The following is a 14,090-nucleotide window of genomic DNA, read 5'->3' as shown; positions in this document are numbered from 1 at the left end:
AAAGTTCGCCTACCAATACAAGAGTCAGTCTGGGCCCCTACATTCTTGGTCTTCCACAGTACGTGGATACAGAAGCCCCAGCCTGGAAGCCAGAGTTCATTCCTGCAACCCGCAATGTTAAGGTTTCCACGGTCACATCAGCTGCCACATGTGCCCCTGCCTCCGAGCCGGGAAGGAGGCAATTATAGTGTAGGAAGAAGTCCAGATTCATCTCCCCCTGGCTATTCACTTGCTTTGAGGCAGAGCCACTCCAGGCTCCTCCATGGCCTCAGTCTCTAGATGTGTAAAAAGGGGTAACGGGCTCTGCTTTGGATATTATGGGGCAGGTTCCGTGAACTGCTAGGCTGAGGTGAGAGAGGGGCATGTCCCTGCAAAGACCAAAGCCCAGCATGTGGAGGCAGGAGCATGACTAGGACTCCCTGACCCTTGACCACCGGCCTCCCAGTCACCTCATTGTGATCCACACAAGAATGGAAAAGAGAACTCCATCTGAAAGGAAAGCAGTGGACCTCGGACTCGGTGACTCTACATCCGGGCTTCTCTCTGGCTTCTGTCCATAGCTGGAAGGTTCTTTCTATTCCCCCTGTGTGTCTCCCGACAGGGGCCATCTTATCTTCTCCCATCTCATCTTTTAGGAACCAGGTGACCTAAACCAATGACCACGGCCACTTTGTCTCTGCCTCTGATGAGGACAGGCAGTGGATCCTGCCTTTCTGCAGGGGGTGGGGCATCTCCCAGGCCCTGCAGACCCAGTCCTATCACACTATCTGCTTCTAAGGTCTTCTTCTAGCCATGCCTTCCACCTCCTGGCCAGGTTTCCTCTCCCTACCCTCCCTACTGCCAGCTGGCCTCTGTTCAAAACACCACAAAAGCCAGGGTGTACTTTCACCAGCCCCCGACCAGGACCTGCCCTGCCAATCCAGCCTGCCCTCTGTCCCGTCTGGTTTACTCCTATCCCTGGTAGTCTCTAGAGAACCTCCCGTGAATGCTGCCTCAGTTGGAGGTCTCTTGGGCGTACCATAGCCTACAGGTCCTGCCATTCTCTCCTGGACTATTCTGTTATATGTGCACTGCTGACATGTGTGCCTCCCCTATGTGGCAACTGACTATCCCTAGATCCCTAGGGATCAGCACAGAGCAGTGAGAAGAGAACGTTCCAGAAGCTCACTGGATAGAGGAAAATCCAGTTTTGCTCAGAGTTGGGCATCTGACACTTGGGTCAAAGCTCACAGACAAGGTTCTTTCCACCGTGTCCCTCAGCCTGTTCCCACCCTCCTCTTCCAGCACTGCTAAGGGCACCACTCAGCAGCAATGATTTCTCCAAGCCACCTCCCAAGACTGTTCATACCAGCCAAGTACCTGAGAAATGGCCTGCCAACAGTCTCTGCCAGTTGTGGGACCAGAGAGGCCTCTGCCCAGCCCTGAGTCCTGGGTCTGAACACTTGACTCAACTTCTACAGCCTCCTGGTCTCACAGGGAAAGCCCATGCCTCCATGGAGCAAGCACCTGCCACGGGGCCCTAGCAGGATGGAGGGTATGCACGCCCACCTCCACAGTTCTCTGCCACCCTGCCACCCTGACATGTGTCCTCATCCGTCCTCCCATCTATGACTGCCAGCTGCCAAGCCAACCAGGTCTCAGCCTGTGATGCCCAATCAGTTTTCTGACACGTGAGGGCCTGGGTCTTAGTGTGTCCCTCAGTAGGCTGGCTATGTGACTTTGCTCAGAGTCATTTCTGCATCTGGGACTTACTTTACATGACACAGAAGCGGGCCTAGCTGAAATAGCACAGGAAGTGTTCACGTCTGCAAGAGAAAGCAATGAGGTGGAGGCGCAGTTCCTAAAGGGTTTGCCATGTGAGGATAAGGACCTGTGTTTGGTCCCCAGAACCCACATAAACAAGCTGAGCACAGGAGCCAGTGAGATGGCTCAAGGGGTGAAAGTGTTTGCCTCAGGGCCTGATGAGCTGAGTTTGACCATCGGAATCCACATGGTAGAAAGAGAATGCTGAGTTTTCCCACCAATTTTCCTCTGACCTCCACAGGTGCACTGAGATACACATGTGCACCTTACAATCCCAGCTCTGAATACACACACACACACACACACACACACACACACACACACACACACACAAAACCTTACAATCCTAGCTCTGGAGAGGCAGAGACATGTAGAACTTTGCGACTCAGTGGCCAGTCAGGCAAGCCTAATGAGTGAGTTGCTGGCCAAGTGAGAGACCCTGCCTCAAAAACAGGCCGTTGGTCAACACCTAAAAAAGGGACACATCCTCATCCACAAGGGAGTAAAACACGGGTGCTTGATACTGAAATGAATCTTGGAGCTGGGTGTAGTGACACCCGGCTTTAATCCCAGTATTCAGGAGACAGAGGCAGGCAGATTGATATGAGTTCAAGGCCAGCCTGGTCTATAAAGCCAGTCTAGGACAGCCAGGGCTACACAGAGAAACCCTGTCTCAAAAAAACAAAAAACAAAAAACAAAAAACAAACAAACAAAAAAAGAAATGAATCTTGAAAATGATACTCTAAATACAGTAAGCCAGTTAAACAAGACTATATATTATGTGACTTCACTTATAAGGCCCACTGAGGCCAACAGACAAACAGTAGATTAATGAACAGCAGGGCTAGGAGGAATAGAGAGGGACAAATCATCTGACCATGGGTCTGCAGCTGCTTCAGGAAGTGATGCAATTGTTCTAGAATTAGTGGTAATGTTGGTATGACTGTGAATGCACAAAACTACCTAACTGTGCTCTTTAAGTAGGCCAGTTGGCCGGGCATGGTGGCGCACACCTTTAATCCTAGCACTCAGGAGGCAGAGGCAGACAGATCGCTATGAGTTCGAGGCCAGCCTGGTCTACAAAGCCAGTCCAGGACAGCCAGGGTGACACAGAGAAACCCTGTCTTGAAAAACCAAAACCAAAACCAAAACAAACAAAAACAGGCAAGTTGTAGCCAGCCATGGTGGCGCAGGCCTTTAATTCCAGTGCTCAGGAGGCAGAGGCAGAGGCAGAGGTAGGAGGAGCTCTGTGAGTTTAAGGCCAGCCTGCTCTATATAGTAAGTTTCAGGATAGCCAGAGCTACATAGTGAGACCTTTTCTAAAACAAACAAACAAACAAACAAACAAATAAAAGCAAGCAAGCAAACAAACAAACAAAAGGCAAGTTGTACCAAGCACAATGGCACATGTCTGTAATTATATCAGGCAGGAGGATCACCTGAGTTCAAGGCCACCCTGGTCTACAAATTTCCAGGCAAAAATAAAACAAGGCTGGACATTCTTAGCAAATATTTTTTTTAACTTCAGCACTTGGGAGCCCAAGGCAGGTAGATATCTGTGTGTTCCAAGATACCCTGGCCTACATACCAAATTCTAGGCCAGCCAGATTCATGGTGAGACCCTCTCTCAAACAATAAAACAAAGAAACAACCTAACAACAGTAATGAAATAGATCAATTGTGTCTTATATAATAAAGTGGTTTCTTTTTTGTTTGCCCAGATCTGAAAGTCACTGTAACTAAAGGGACAGTGGCCTTGGGTTCTTGCTGTGCCTAGATCCCTCCATTCCTGCCCAGGATGGGGTCCCTAGAACACTCCAGTTCTGAGAACTGTCCTGTCCCCTTCAAGGGGCTCCTCTGCTCAGATTGATTGAATCGTTTCTATGGTTTGTGGCCCAAACCCTTTACCAGGGCCAGGGTGTTCCCTGTGGCTCTAGCTCTCAGCAGGTTTTAAGCACTGAACAAGTGTACTGCAGGAATAGCAGGACAACACAGGTACAATTTAATTGCTGCTAGTCACAGCAACTACTGTCTGTCATGCTGTCACCTGCCTGATGTATGGCAGACTCCATGGGGGTGAGGGTTAGTGGGTGTGTGGGCATCCTGGGCACAAGGAGCCTGATAGGTCTTGTGGTGAGCACCAGAGAAGACAGTCCCTGTTGGATGATGTGGTGAGCACCACGAGGGTAAGAGCTTGCTGGGGGCCATGCTTAGTCCTGGCCATGGAACCTCCAGATAACAACCCCACCAAGTGGAGACCATGCCTACAAATTGCACCTGGGGAAGAGTGGGTAAACTACAGCACATCACACAGTGGAATATTACTTAATAAGGAGCAACCTGGGCATGGTGGCAGAGGCCTGTAATCCCAGCACTTGAGAACTGCACACTGAAACTTTGTCTCCAAGAAAGAACTAGCAAGCCACAGACAGACAAGAGGAAACTTGGAAGCATAGTTGTGGATGACAGAAGGCTTCTCTTTGAGACATTCTAGAACAGGTTAAAAAAAAAATAGAGATGACCGAAAGAACAGTGCTTGCCTGGGGCTCAGGGGGAGGGAGGACCAGGTGGCACGCGGGTGGGGATGTTAAAGCAGCCACCCTGTTCTGTACGCCCCAGTAATGTCCCTCTTGTCAACCCCCAGAGGTCCAACTATACAAATCATCACTCTAGTCAGTAACAGGGTAACAACACCTAGTCACCAACTGACCCAAATGTAGCACAGTAACTCTGAATGTAAAAAATAGGGATAGGGGCACATGCCTATGATCCCAGCACTTGGGGAAGCAGAGGCAGGCGGATTTCTGGGAGTTCAAGGCCAAGACCACACAGAGAACCCTTGTCTCGAACAAACAAACAAACAACAACAAAAACTTACCCCACCTTTTCCCAAAAAAAGGGGGAAAGTGTGAGGAGAGATGGGCGGACGAAGGGTGTGCTGGGAACTAAGATTTACAATCAACTTCTCTAAAGGCTAGAATGGATATTTAAAAGTCTATTAATCTCTCTCTCTCTCTCTCTCTCTCTCTCTCTCTCTCTCTCTCTCTCTCTCTCTCTCTCTCTCATGCAAGCACACATGCACAGCCCAGTGATTAGATAAGGCTCACACAGATAATCTCGGAACAGGGCACTAAATAAAATCCAGGGTACCTCAACAGTAGCCCCCAGTGTGGCCAGTCCTCAGTCTAGCTCCATCTACATCCCTCTCACCACAGGAGCCAGCAGCCTGTGCCTCCCAGGGCCGAGCACTGTGTTTTGGTTGGCATCAAGGACACCCAGGTCAGAAACTGGAAGAGGAAAGACCTGAGGGTGCCAGGGCTGGGGGGCGGGGCCAGGCCCTAGGGAGGGAAGGAAGCACTGGACAACATCTTCTCCTCCTTGGCCTTGGCTGCATCTACTTCACCTCAACCCCAGCCAGGCCCAGCGCTGGTGGTCTGAGGTTAAATTTGGCCACCTCCATTTTTCTGCGTGACCACATCTCTCTATTCCTGTTTTCTTACTAAGGTCATAACAGGGGGCCTCAACTCTCTGAGACAATCTCCAAGGATTTCTTCAGCATTCCTAACACCCTTTCCTCACCAGCTTTCTCTCTATCCCAGTTATGGCGGCCCAGAGAAGACAGGCTATCCCACAATCCTCCAGGGTCATGGCAGAAGAGCCCCTCTGTTGCCAGGGCTAGGCCTGAGCATGAGGAACCACCTGACTCTGGAACTCCTCACTCCTGGAGGCTTAGGAAAAGCCCAAATGGAGAAACGTGAAGGTAACCGATTCCTACCTGCCCTGCCTGAGGTGGAGCCACCTCAGAGGAGCTGTGTTCCCACAGCCTGGCTTCATCAGATGCCTTGCACGGAGAGCAGGAGGTGCTCCGCCTCTCTGGGTCTCAGAGAAAGCCCTACATTCTGGCAAGTCAATGGTGAAGTAGCTAGACCTAGGGCAGGTAGGAAATCTAAGTGGGCAGTGGGAGAGCCTGGCAGGCAGAAAGAAACATCTGGGAGGCCTCCCAGGTTTGGGGAAAAAAAAAAAAGGGGGCCAGGTAGGCTCCACCCCATCACACCTGCTCTCTGTTTGAGGAAAAGTAACTCAGTGGGGGAGGGCTGCCAGAACCCTCAAATAATTAATCATGCCATAATTAGAGTCATTATGAATCTTCCACATGGTAAGCCAGGTTTCTTGTTTACCCAACTCCTCTCTCGCAGGAGACGGCTGGATCTTCTGGGAAAGACCTGGAGGCCAAGGAAGGCCAGGTCTTCCCATACGTGTGTGTGTGTGTGTGTGTGTGTGTGTGTGTGTGTGTGTGTGTGTGTGTGTGTGTGTGTGTGTGTCCTGCCTCCCCTCCCCCCTCCCCCCAGGCCAAGGAAAGCCAGGTTTTCCCACATATGAGTGTGTGCCCTCAGGCTATCCAGTTTTCTCAGCTCCCAGGGCGCTCTCTCTGGCTCCTTTTGTTGATAAGGACAGCTTTCTCCTCAGGCCTCAGCCTGTCCCCTCCTCAGGTTCTGAGCTCTGTCACTGGTAGTTTAGAGGCTTCTACCCAGGTCAGGGGTAACTTCTAGATAGCCAAGCGATTCATCGCTATGGCCTTTCCTTCCCTCAAGGAGATGACCTCAATGTAGCAAACGCAGCTTGGATTACTAAAGCAGGCACAGTGCTTCTACCTGCGTCACCCTGGTGAGGTGTCTGTCACACGAACTTCCCAGCTCTTACCAAGATCTTCATTTCACAGACATCATCAGGAAGCTGCCCAGGGCCTCAGAGGCTGGGAACCAGCAGACTCTGTGCCTCAGCCGGTGGGCTAAGGACCCTGTGGAGCCTGCTCCCTCAGCCGGGGGCATGAGAGACAAACCTGCATGCTCAGGATACAGTCAAGGCCATGGGGTGACAGACTTGAGGACTTGCCTAGGAACTTTGGGTTCTCTTGGCACTCAAAGACTGTAGGGATCCGTTCTTCTAGGTCAGCAGTTCTCAACCTATGGGTCACAACCCTTTTTGACAAACCTCTATCTCCAAAAATACTTACACTATGATTCTTTTTTTTTTTAATTTTTTTTTTACACTATGACTCTTAACAGTAGCAAAATAACAGTTATAAAGTAGCAAAAGAATAATACTAATTTTATGGTTGAGGTCACCACAACATGAGGAACTCTATTAAAGGGTCAAAGCATTATGCGCCAGATCAAAGCTACAAGCACAGGAGTGAAGAGTTGCCACAAATAGCCAGCCCTGCCAGGCACATGGCACATGCCTTTAATCCCAGGAATTGGGAAGCAGAGGCAGAGACAGGCAGACCTCTGTGAGTTCATAGCTCACCTGGTCTACAGAGCGAGTTGCAGGCCAACCAGTTACCCGGGAGATGTCTCAATACAAGAATGTCTAGGCCTACCCAGAGAGCAGAGCTTTTCTTTATAAAACCATAGACTTCAGGTCTCATGCGCCCTAAATCAATTTCAGCATCAGCTTACCCAGCTGAGCATATTCCAGCACACAGTAGGCATGGACAGGAAGAACAGGAGTTTAAGGCCAGCCTTAACTACATAACAAGACTCTGTCTTAAAACAAACAAATGGGACCCACAACCATAGCATTCTGGAGCAAACTGATTACATTTCAAAACCAGGAGGCCCGAGTGTCGCTCTCTCTGGCCTCTCCATGGGGATGTCCCTGCACAGCAACTAATGCCTATGCCTGTTCCTTACGTGAGCTCCTATGGCAGTCCTATCTCTCTAGAAGCCTTCAAGATTGCAGGAAGGTTGTGTCTGGAGAGATGGCTCAGAGTGTTAAGGGCACTGACTGCTCCTCCAGAGGTCCTGAGTTCAATTCCCAGCAACCACATGGTGGTTCACAACCATCTATAATATGATCTGATGCCCTCTTCTGGCCTTCAGGTGTAACTGCAGAGCATAATAATAAATAAATCTTTAAAAAAAAAAAAAAAAAAAGATTGCAGGAAGGTTGTCCCAGGAGGAGTTCCTGGCCCTCTCATGGCTCCCCTCTCTCAGCCTCTCGCTGACCAATAAGAACCCATGAGCATCCTAAAGACCTTTGGCTGAGTCTTGAAGGCCAGTTGGGGGAGGGGCAGCAGGGGGAGCATGGGGCTGACTCAATACCCTCTCATCTATATTCTCAGGTGGATGTCCCGGGCTTTTCCCAACAGCCTAGTGATTTGGCCACAGGCTTCCCCCTAGGACCCTAAGAAAGGGGGCAACTGACCATGAGGTGGAGAAGGGGAGAAGGAAGCTGGTTCTGGCAGAGATTTGTACCCTGTAAACTCTCTCTGCCCAGTTTTTTGTCTCTTAAAGAAATGGGGAATACTGGCTATGGTGGCGCACACCTTTAATCCCAGCACTTGGGAGGCAGAGGCAGGCGGATCGCTGTGAGTTCGAGGCCAGCCTGGTCTACAAAGCAAGTCCAGGACAGCCAAGGATACATAGAGACCATGTCTTGGAGAGATAAAAAAATAATAAAAATAATTTACTTCTGTAAACTAGCAGAGTTCTTATACAAACAGCTTCTCTAATCCAAATATAGCAGCAATTTTTTGGGGGGTTGCTATGTTCCCCTTTGTTCATAAATATCTATTTGGGTTTTCTACCCCACTTCAGACCGTTCAGTTCCCAAATAAAAGACACAGAGACCTTTTAGGTTTATAATAAACCTTAAAACACTAGAGCTGAACAGATGCCAATCTTCTACCTATTTCGCTGTTTCCCAGCCTTGCTCCTCAACATTACTTGTCCAGGATGGAGCGAGAAGCAAAGCCCTTCCATCTAAGGAACCCTCTCCTGTCTCCTCCCATCACATCTGCCTCTCTGGCCTCTATCCCCCTCCCTCCCTTTGCACCAGACTCCAAACACAAGTCCTGGCGACAGCTTTAACACCTGTGTGCCCTGCCCATCCCCCCAACTCCCATCCACATTAACACAAGGACCTGTGCAAGCCTTGGGATGAGTCACACAGCCCCCCAGCCACTGCATCAGCCCTTTGGGCTCACATGGACTGACGGAGCCCTCAAGAGTCCTTACTGACCTCGGTACTTGGTCACCAGCTACTTCTGTCCAGATTCCTCCCCCATATGGCCGGCCAGCCTTGTCTGAAGCCCCAAGGATCTGCCACCTTGTACACAGTGATAGGGACACAAGACACCGCAGACCCCTTCCTGCCAAGGAGTATTGGGAGACCCGGGTATCACACACTAGATAGTGGATGCCCATATATTTTCCCGGTAGGAAAAAACTGGTTAAATACACAAAGCAAAAGAGGGAAAGAAAAGAAAAAAAAAAGAGGGAAAGAGCCAATCAGAGTGTTAAAACCACAGAACTATGAGGTGCAGTGGCACACATCCGTAATCTCCACACTCAGGAGCTGAGGCAGGAGGATAGTGTTCAAAGCTAGCCTGGGCTACACAAGATTCTGTCTCTAAATAAATAAATCACACAGCTACAAAGCTATTCCTGAGTCTAAGAAAGGCTGAATTCTGCCTTTGAGTAATAATAATTAGTTGTTTCCAATTACAGAAAGGAATTAAATTGGGCTGGAGAAATGGCTCAGTGGTTAAGAGCACCATCTGCACTTCCAAAGAGCCAGGGTTCAATTCCCAGCAACCACATGGCAGCTCACAACTGTCTGTAACTCCAAGATCTGACACCCTCACCTCAATGCACATAAATTAAAAAGTTAAAAAAAAATAACTAGATTGCTTAAAAAAGAAAAAAAATCCACAGTTAGGCACTTTTCCCCAACAAGTTTTTCTTAAGCCTCTGATACAGGTTTGCATGCTTTTGTACCAGGCCCGGTGAGGGCAACCTCAGGCTGAGGGCGCGATCCCCTCCCCCACCCCTCCTACCCCCACCCTCACCCCGTCATCTCCCCCACAGCATTCTGCCAAGAGAGGCAGTCTCTCTCCCCGGCCTAGGCATGTCTCGGATCATGAGGCCTAACCGTGTCTTCACCTCGTTCAAAGGTCAAATGTTCTTTCTGGTGATTAGAGCCTTGACTGACTGCTGAGGAAGTAAATCCCACCTCAGGGCAGCTGCGTGGCGTAGGCCTCCAGTCCCACCATTTGCCATTTGTTCCCTTGAGTGAAGCATGGTCTTTTCTAGGTTCTCTGTCCAGATGAACCCTCTCTGAGGCCATGAGACCATTAAAACCCCCAAAGTGGAGTTCCAGGAAACAGCTAATATGAGCTACAGACAGGCTGTGCACAGGGCTGGAGACAAGCCTAGAGTGCTTAGGTTCAAAGCCCAGCTTCCTACTTAGTTAACTGGGTGAGCGACCTAATACCACAGTGCTTCACCTTCCTAACTTCTAACATGGGGATGATGATGTCCATCTCGATGGCTGTCCCAAGGATTCAGTGAGACCCGAACGAAGACGACACTGTACTAGGCAAGGGACCCCTTTTCTTGGCACCGCACTTTCCTTATTCATAAATGGGACAGTTGTTCCTGTTCCTCCTGCTTTTCTTCATAAACCGTAGAGTTCTTCCCCCAAGGGAGAGGCAGACATTGTTTCAGAAGCCAGGGGGCTGTTATCTGTAGCCTGTTTCTACTTCCTTTCCCCCACCCCACTTCCTTCCTTGCTTTTCTCTTTACCTGGAAGAAGGTCTGGTAGCTACAGACTGCACTCCAAGGGTGTCCTGGCCACAGAGATGGTGATGTCACTTCAGTCGAAGAGCTGAGGAGAAAGGAAACAAACTCACCGAGAGCATTCATCTCTCACCCAATGTTTTTCCTCCACACCTCACTTTCATGAGCCATGCTGTGGTACTAGCCGCCCTAAAGATGCCCACTCTGTGCTGGACGTGGGCCCACTGATGGGTCCGCCCCACCCCCCATCCCCTCTCCAATCTGAGGGAACTAGGGAAGCTTAGTAGCTGAACAAATCCTGGGCCCTGTGACCAGGAGCACACACGGTCCCACTTCCATTCCTGCAGGCCTACCTAAACCACGACAACCCACTCCTTGAACACCCACGCCCCTCACCGGTCCATGGGAACAGGCCCCAGGGGCAGCCATCCTGGGATAGAGATCTTCCTGCTGCCATGGAACCTGCTTCCTCAGGAGCTGTGAGATCAGCTGTTCTTGCAAGGAAGCTGCCAGGGGAGGGACCGGTGGGCTGGAGGTGGATCTGGGGCACACGACTATGTGCCAGCGTTCTGACTCATGCACTGCCTCCCCACCAGCTCCCACAGCCAGCAGGGCAGCCCCCACCCTCAACCATGACGAGAGATGTGAGACTGGCTATACATGAGGAGGGTAGAGGAAGGAGCCTCAGGTCAGCACTTCAGGCTTTGGAGGACACTGCCATCTTGCCTATATTCAGGAACACCAAGCCTGGCAGCGTCAGGGCCTTCCTGTGTCACACAGGGCAGCATGGTTCAGGTCGGGGCCCCTGTCAGTTTTTTTGACAGCTCCCGCAACCCACTCAGATCTTGGAGCCAGCATGAAGCACACACACAGTCAACCAGCTTCAGAGTGGGCAGGCTGAGTTGGGTCCAGAGATAGCCTCTGCAGACATGGAAGCAAACATCCATCCCACAGTCTTCGGGATGTCATGCACTTTATAGTTTTAAACGTACACTATTGACATAGGCCTGCTAATGCAGGCTTGTAAACCTAGCTAGTCAGGAGACCAAGGCAGAAGGATCAAAAAGTTCAAGGCCAAAAAATAAAATAAAATAAAATAAAATAATTTTAAAAATTCAAGGCCTCATGGGTTTACAGAATGACACGGGGCCAGTTGGGACAACTTAGATATCTTAAACATTTTAAAAGTTAACAGAAGTCTCAAGATGCAACATATACCAAGGCCCTGGATCCAAGCATCCCACCACCACACCCACACACATACACATGAACAACGGAACAAATAAAGAGAAACACTGATTTCCTTTATCTACCACAGGGACCCTCAGAACTGAGGCACAGGGATCTAAACAGAGCAGCGTGGCTTAGACTTGAGAGTGCCAGGAACCACCCTGGGTCCTGCTATGAGCTGCAGCTGGCCTCAGCATGTCTTGTTTGGGCCTGAGGTTTTGCATGCCCATGCCACAGAGCCAAGGACCACTGCTTGAGTCACAAGGACTTCCAGGAGAGTACAGTGCTGGGGTGGCTACCCCACGTGGAGTCTTGGCTTGTGTAGTGTGATCTTGAAGATCTCTGTCTCCTTCTGAAGAAGGCAAAACCATGGAAGCCTGCTCACTAGCCCATGTCTGGCAGTCACTTAGTTGCCATGTGCAAAGCACCCACATGAGACTTTTTAGATTTAAAACAGAGGTTCTAAGGGGCTGGAAGGACAGCTCAGCGGGTAAAGGCATCTACTGCTGAGCCTGCTGACCTGAGTTGGATCCTGGGGACAGTCAAAGTAGGAGAGAACTGATCTGCAAGCTGTCCTTTACCTTGAGACACACACACACACACACACACACACACACACACACACACACACACACACAAATGCAACAAAAGATTTCTAAACAATAAAGCAGAGGCCCCAGGAAGTGGGCACACCCAGTAAGGTGGCAGAGTTCAAGTTAAACCCCAAATACCTCCCCCACCCTCCCTTCAGTCTACTGAGACAGGGTCACACTCTGCAGCTCAGACTGTCCTTCTGCCTCAGCCTCTTGAGGGTGAGGAGAATAACAACAAGCCACCCAGATAGCTTTTGTTTTGTTTTGTTTTCCTTGGAATATTTTTTTCCATTGTGTAGTTTTGCTGGGTGTGGTTTTTAAATTTTTCTCATGTATATATGTGTGCATGTAACGTATGTGCGTATGGGTGTTCATGTGGGCACACATCTGTGCAGGTGCATGTGTGTGCTTATGTGCATGTGCAGGTGCATGTGTGTGCTTATGTGCATGTGCAGGTGCATGTGTGTGCTTATGTGCATGTGCAGGTGCATGTGTGTGCTTATGTGCATGTGCAGGTGCATGTGTGTGCTTATGTGCATGTGGAGGCCCAAGGTTGACATTGGGAGTCTTCTTCCATTGCTCCCCCACCTCACTCACTGAGCCACAGTCTCTTACTTGGAGCCTCGATCTTGCCGATATGGACAGTCTGGCTAGCTAGCTTGCTCCAGGGGTTCCCCATCTCTGCCTTCTGAGGCCTAGATTTACAGGCAAGCCTCCATGCACACCAGGTTCACACGGGTCCTGGGAATCCAAACTCCAAGCCTTATGTTTGCATAGCAAGCACTTTACCCCTTGAGCCATCTACCCGGCCCTTGAAACTTTTTTATTCCGTTCTATTTTATTTTACTGTTTAGAGAACGGGTCTCACAGGACCCAGCTGACCTCAAGCTCCCTATGTAGCTCAAGATGACCTTGCACTTCTGAGCCTCCTGCCTCCACTTTCCAAGAGCTCTGGTCATAGGTGAGTGCCACCACACACAGTTGTCGTGGTGCTGGGAGTCGAACCCAAGACTTTCTGCGTGCTAGGCAAGCATTCTACCAACTGAGCCCCAGCCCCACAAGCCGTGATCTCTTGGGATTAAACTCTGTGATACCACGTTGTACAAAACAGCACTGTCAACAGGGGACATTGGACACACTGGGGGTACAGAGGCACAGAGAGAGGGGCAGGCAACTCATGTGGTCACCCGGAAGTTGTTATTGGAGATTCGAGCATGGAAGAGGAAGTGTGTGATAGACCCACATCGAGGTGTCTCAGCTCTTTTATAAATCCCACCTGGGCTAGTGGCTACCAGCAGAGGCACATGAGGGATAACTGGATGCAGAGGCTGCCCGCATGTTTACTCAGGTCTCACTGGAGCCTCTGCCCACCGGGCTGACCAAGATGGAACAGACTCCAACCCGAGGTAAACCAAGATAGTCCATTTCCCATTTCTGACCGAGCCACTGGCTTCCTTTCTGGTCACCCAGTGGGGGTCCAGGCTAAGGGTGACATGCCCAGGCCAGGTTCCAGCCCCACTTTGACTTCCCCAGCACAGGGACAGCGAGAGTCAGTGAGTCACTTGACGGAAGCTCTGGGCCCCAAACAGGAAGTGGCTATTCAGTCCGAACCCCATGAAGGACCAAAGCTGGAGAGGCTGATGGCAGAAGAGAAACTGCTGGGACAAAGCAACACCTGCTAAGATTTCACTCAAACTTCTGCTCCCCTAGCCTACACCGCTCGGGTCCCTGGCAAAGCTGTCTCCTTTTCTTGAACTAAAGAACAAAAGGTGTGTCTGTCCAGGTGCCTGTCCATCATCTGCGGAGAGGAGCACATGCCAGTGGTGGTGGTGGTGGTGGTGGTGGTGTGGGGTGTGTGTGTGTGTGTGTGTGTGTGTGTGT

The 14,090-nt window shown here is 50.3% G+C and overlaps 1 protein-coding gene across 10 annotated transcripts in view; it reads right to left on the bottom strand.

The window, feature by feature from the left end:
- The window catches only part of GDPD5 (glycerophosphodiester phosphodiesterase domain containing 5), a 79,884-nt gene that overhangs the window by 40,461 nt on the left and 25,333 nt on the right, over positions 1-14,090 (bottom strand). For 8 of the 10 annotated variants that reach the window (XM_084774003.1, XM_084774005.1, XM_084773999.1 and 5 more), the window contains one exon: positions 10,393-10,474. The gene's annotated coding sequence lies outside the window, so the exon portion shown is untranslated. Of the gene's footprint in view, positions 1-10,392; positions 10,475-10,782; positions 10,834-13,728; positions 13,868-14,090 lie in introns of those variants that run through there. The other 2 variants (XM_084773998.1, XM_084774000.1) reach the window with 2 other exon arrangements.

The sequence above is a fragment of the Acomys minous genome (genome assembly GCF_964271855.1).
Source record: "Acomys minous genome assembly, chromosome: 2".
Taxonomy (NCBI): domain Eukaryota; kingdom Metazoa; phylum Chordata; class Mammalia; order Rodentia; family Muridae; genus Acomys; species Acomys minous.
Note: the sequence above shows the minus strand (reverse complement) of the source record. Positions and strands in the feature narration are given on the sequence as shown.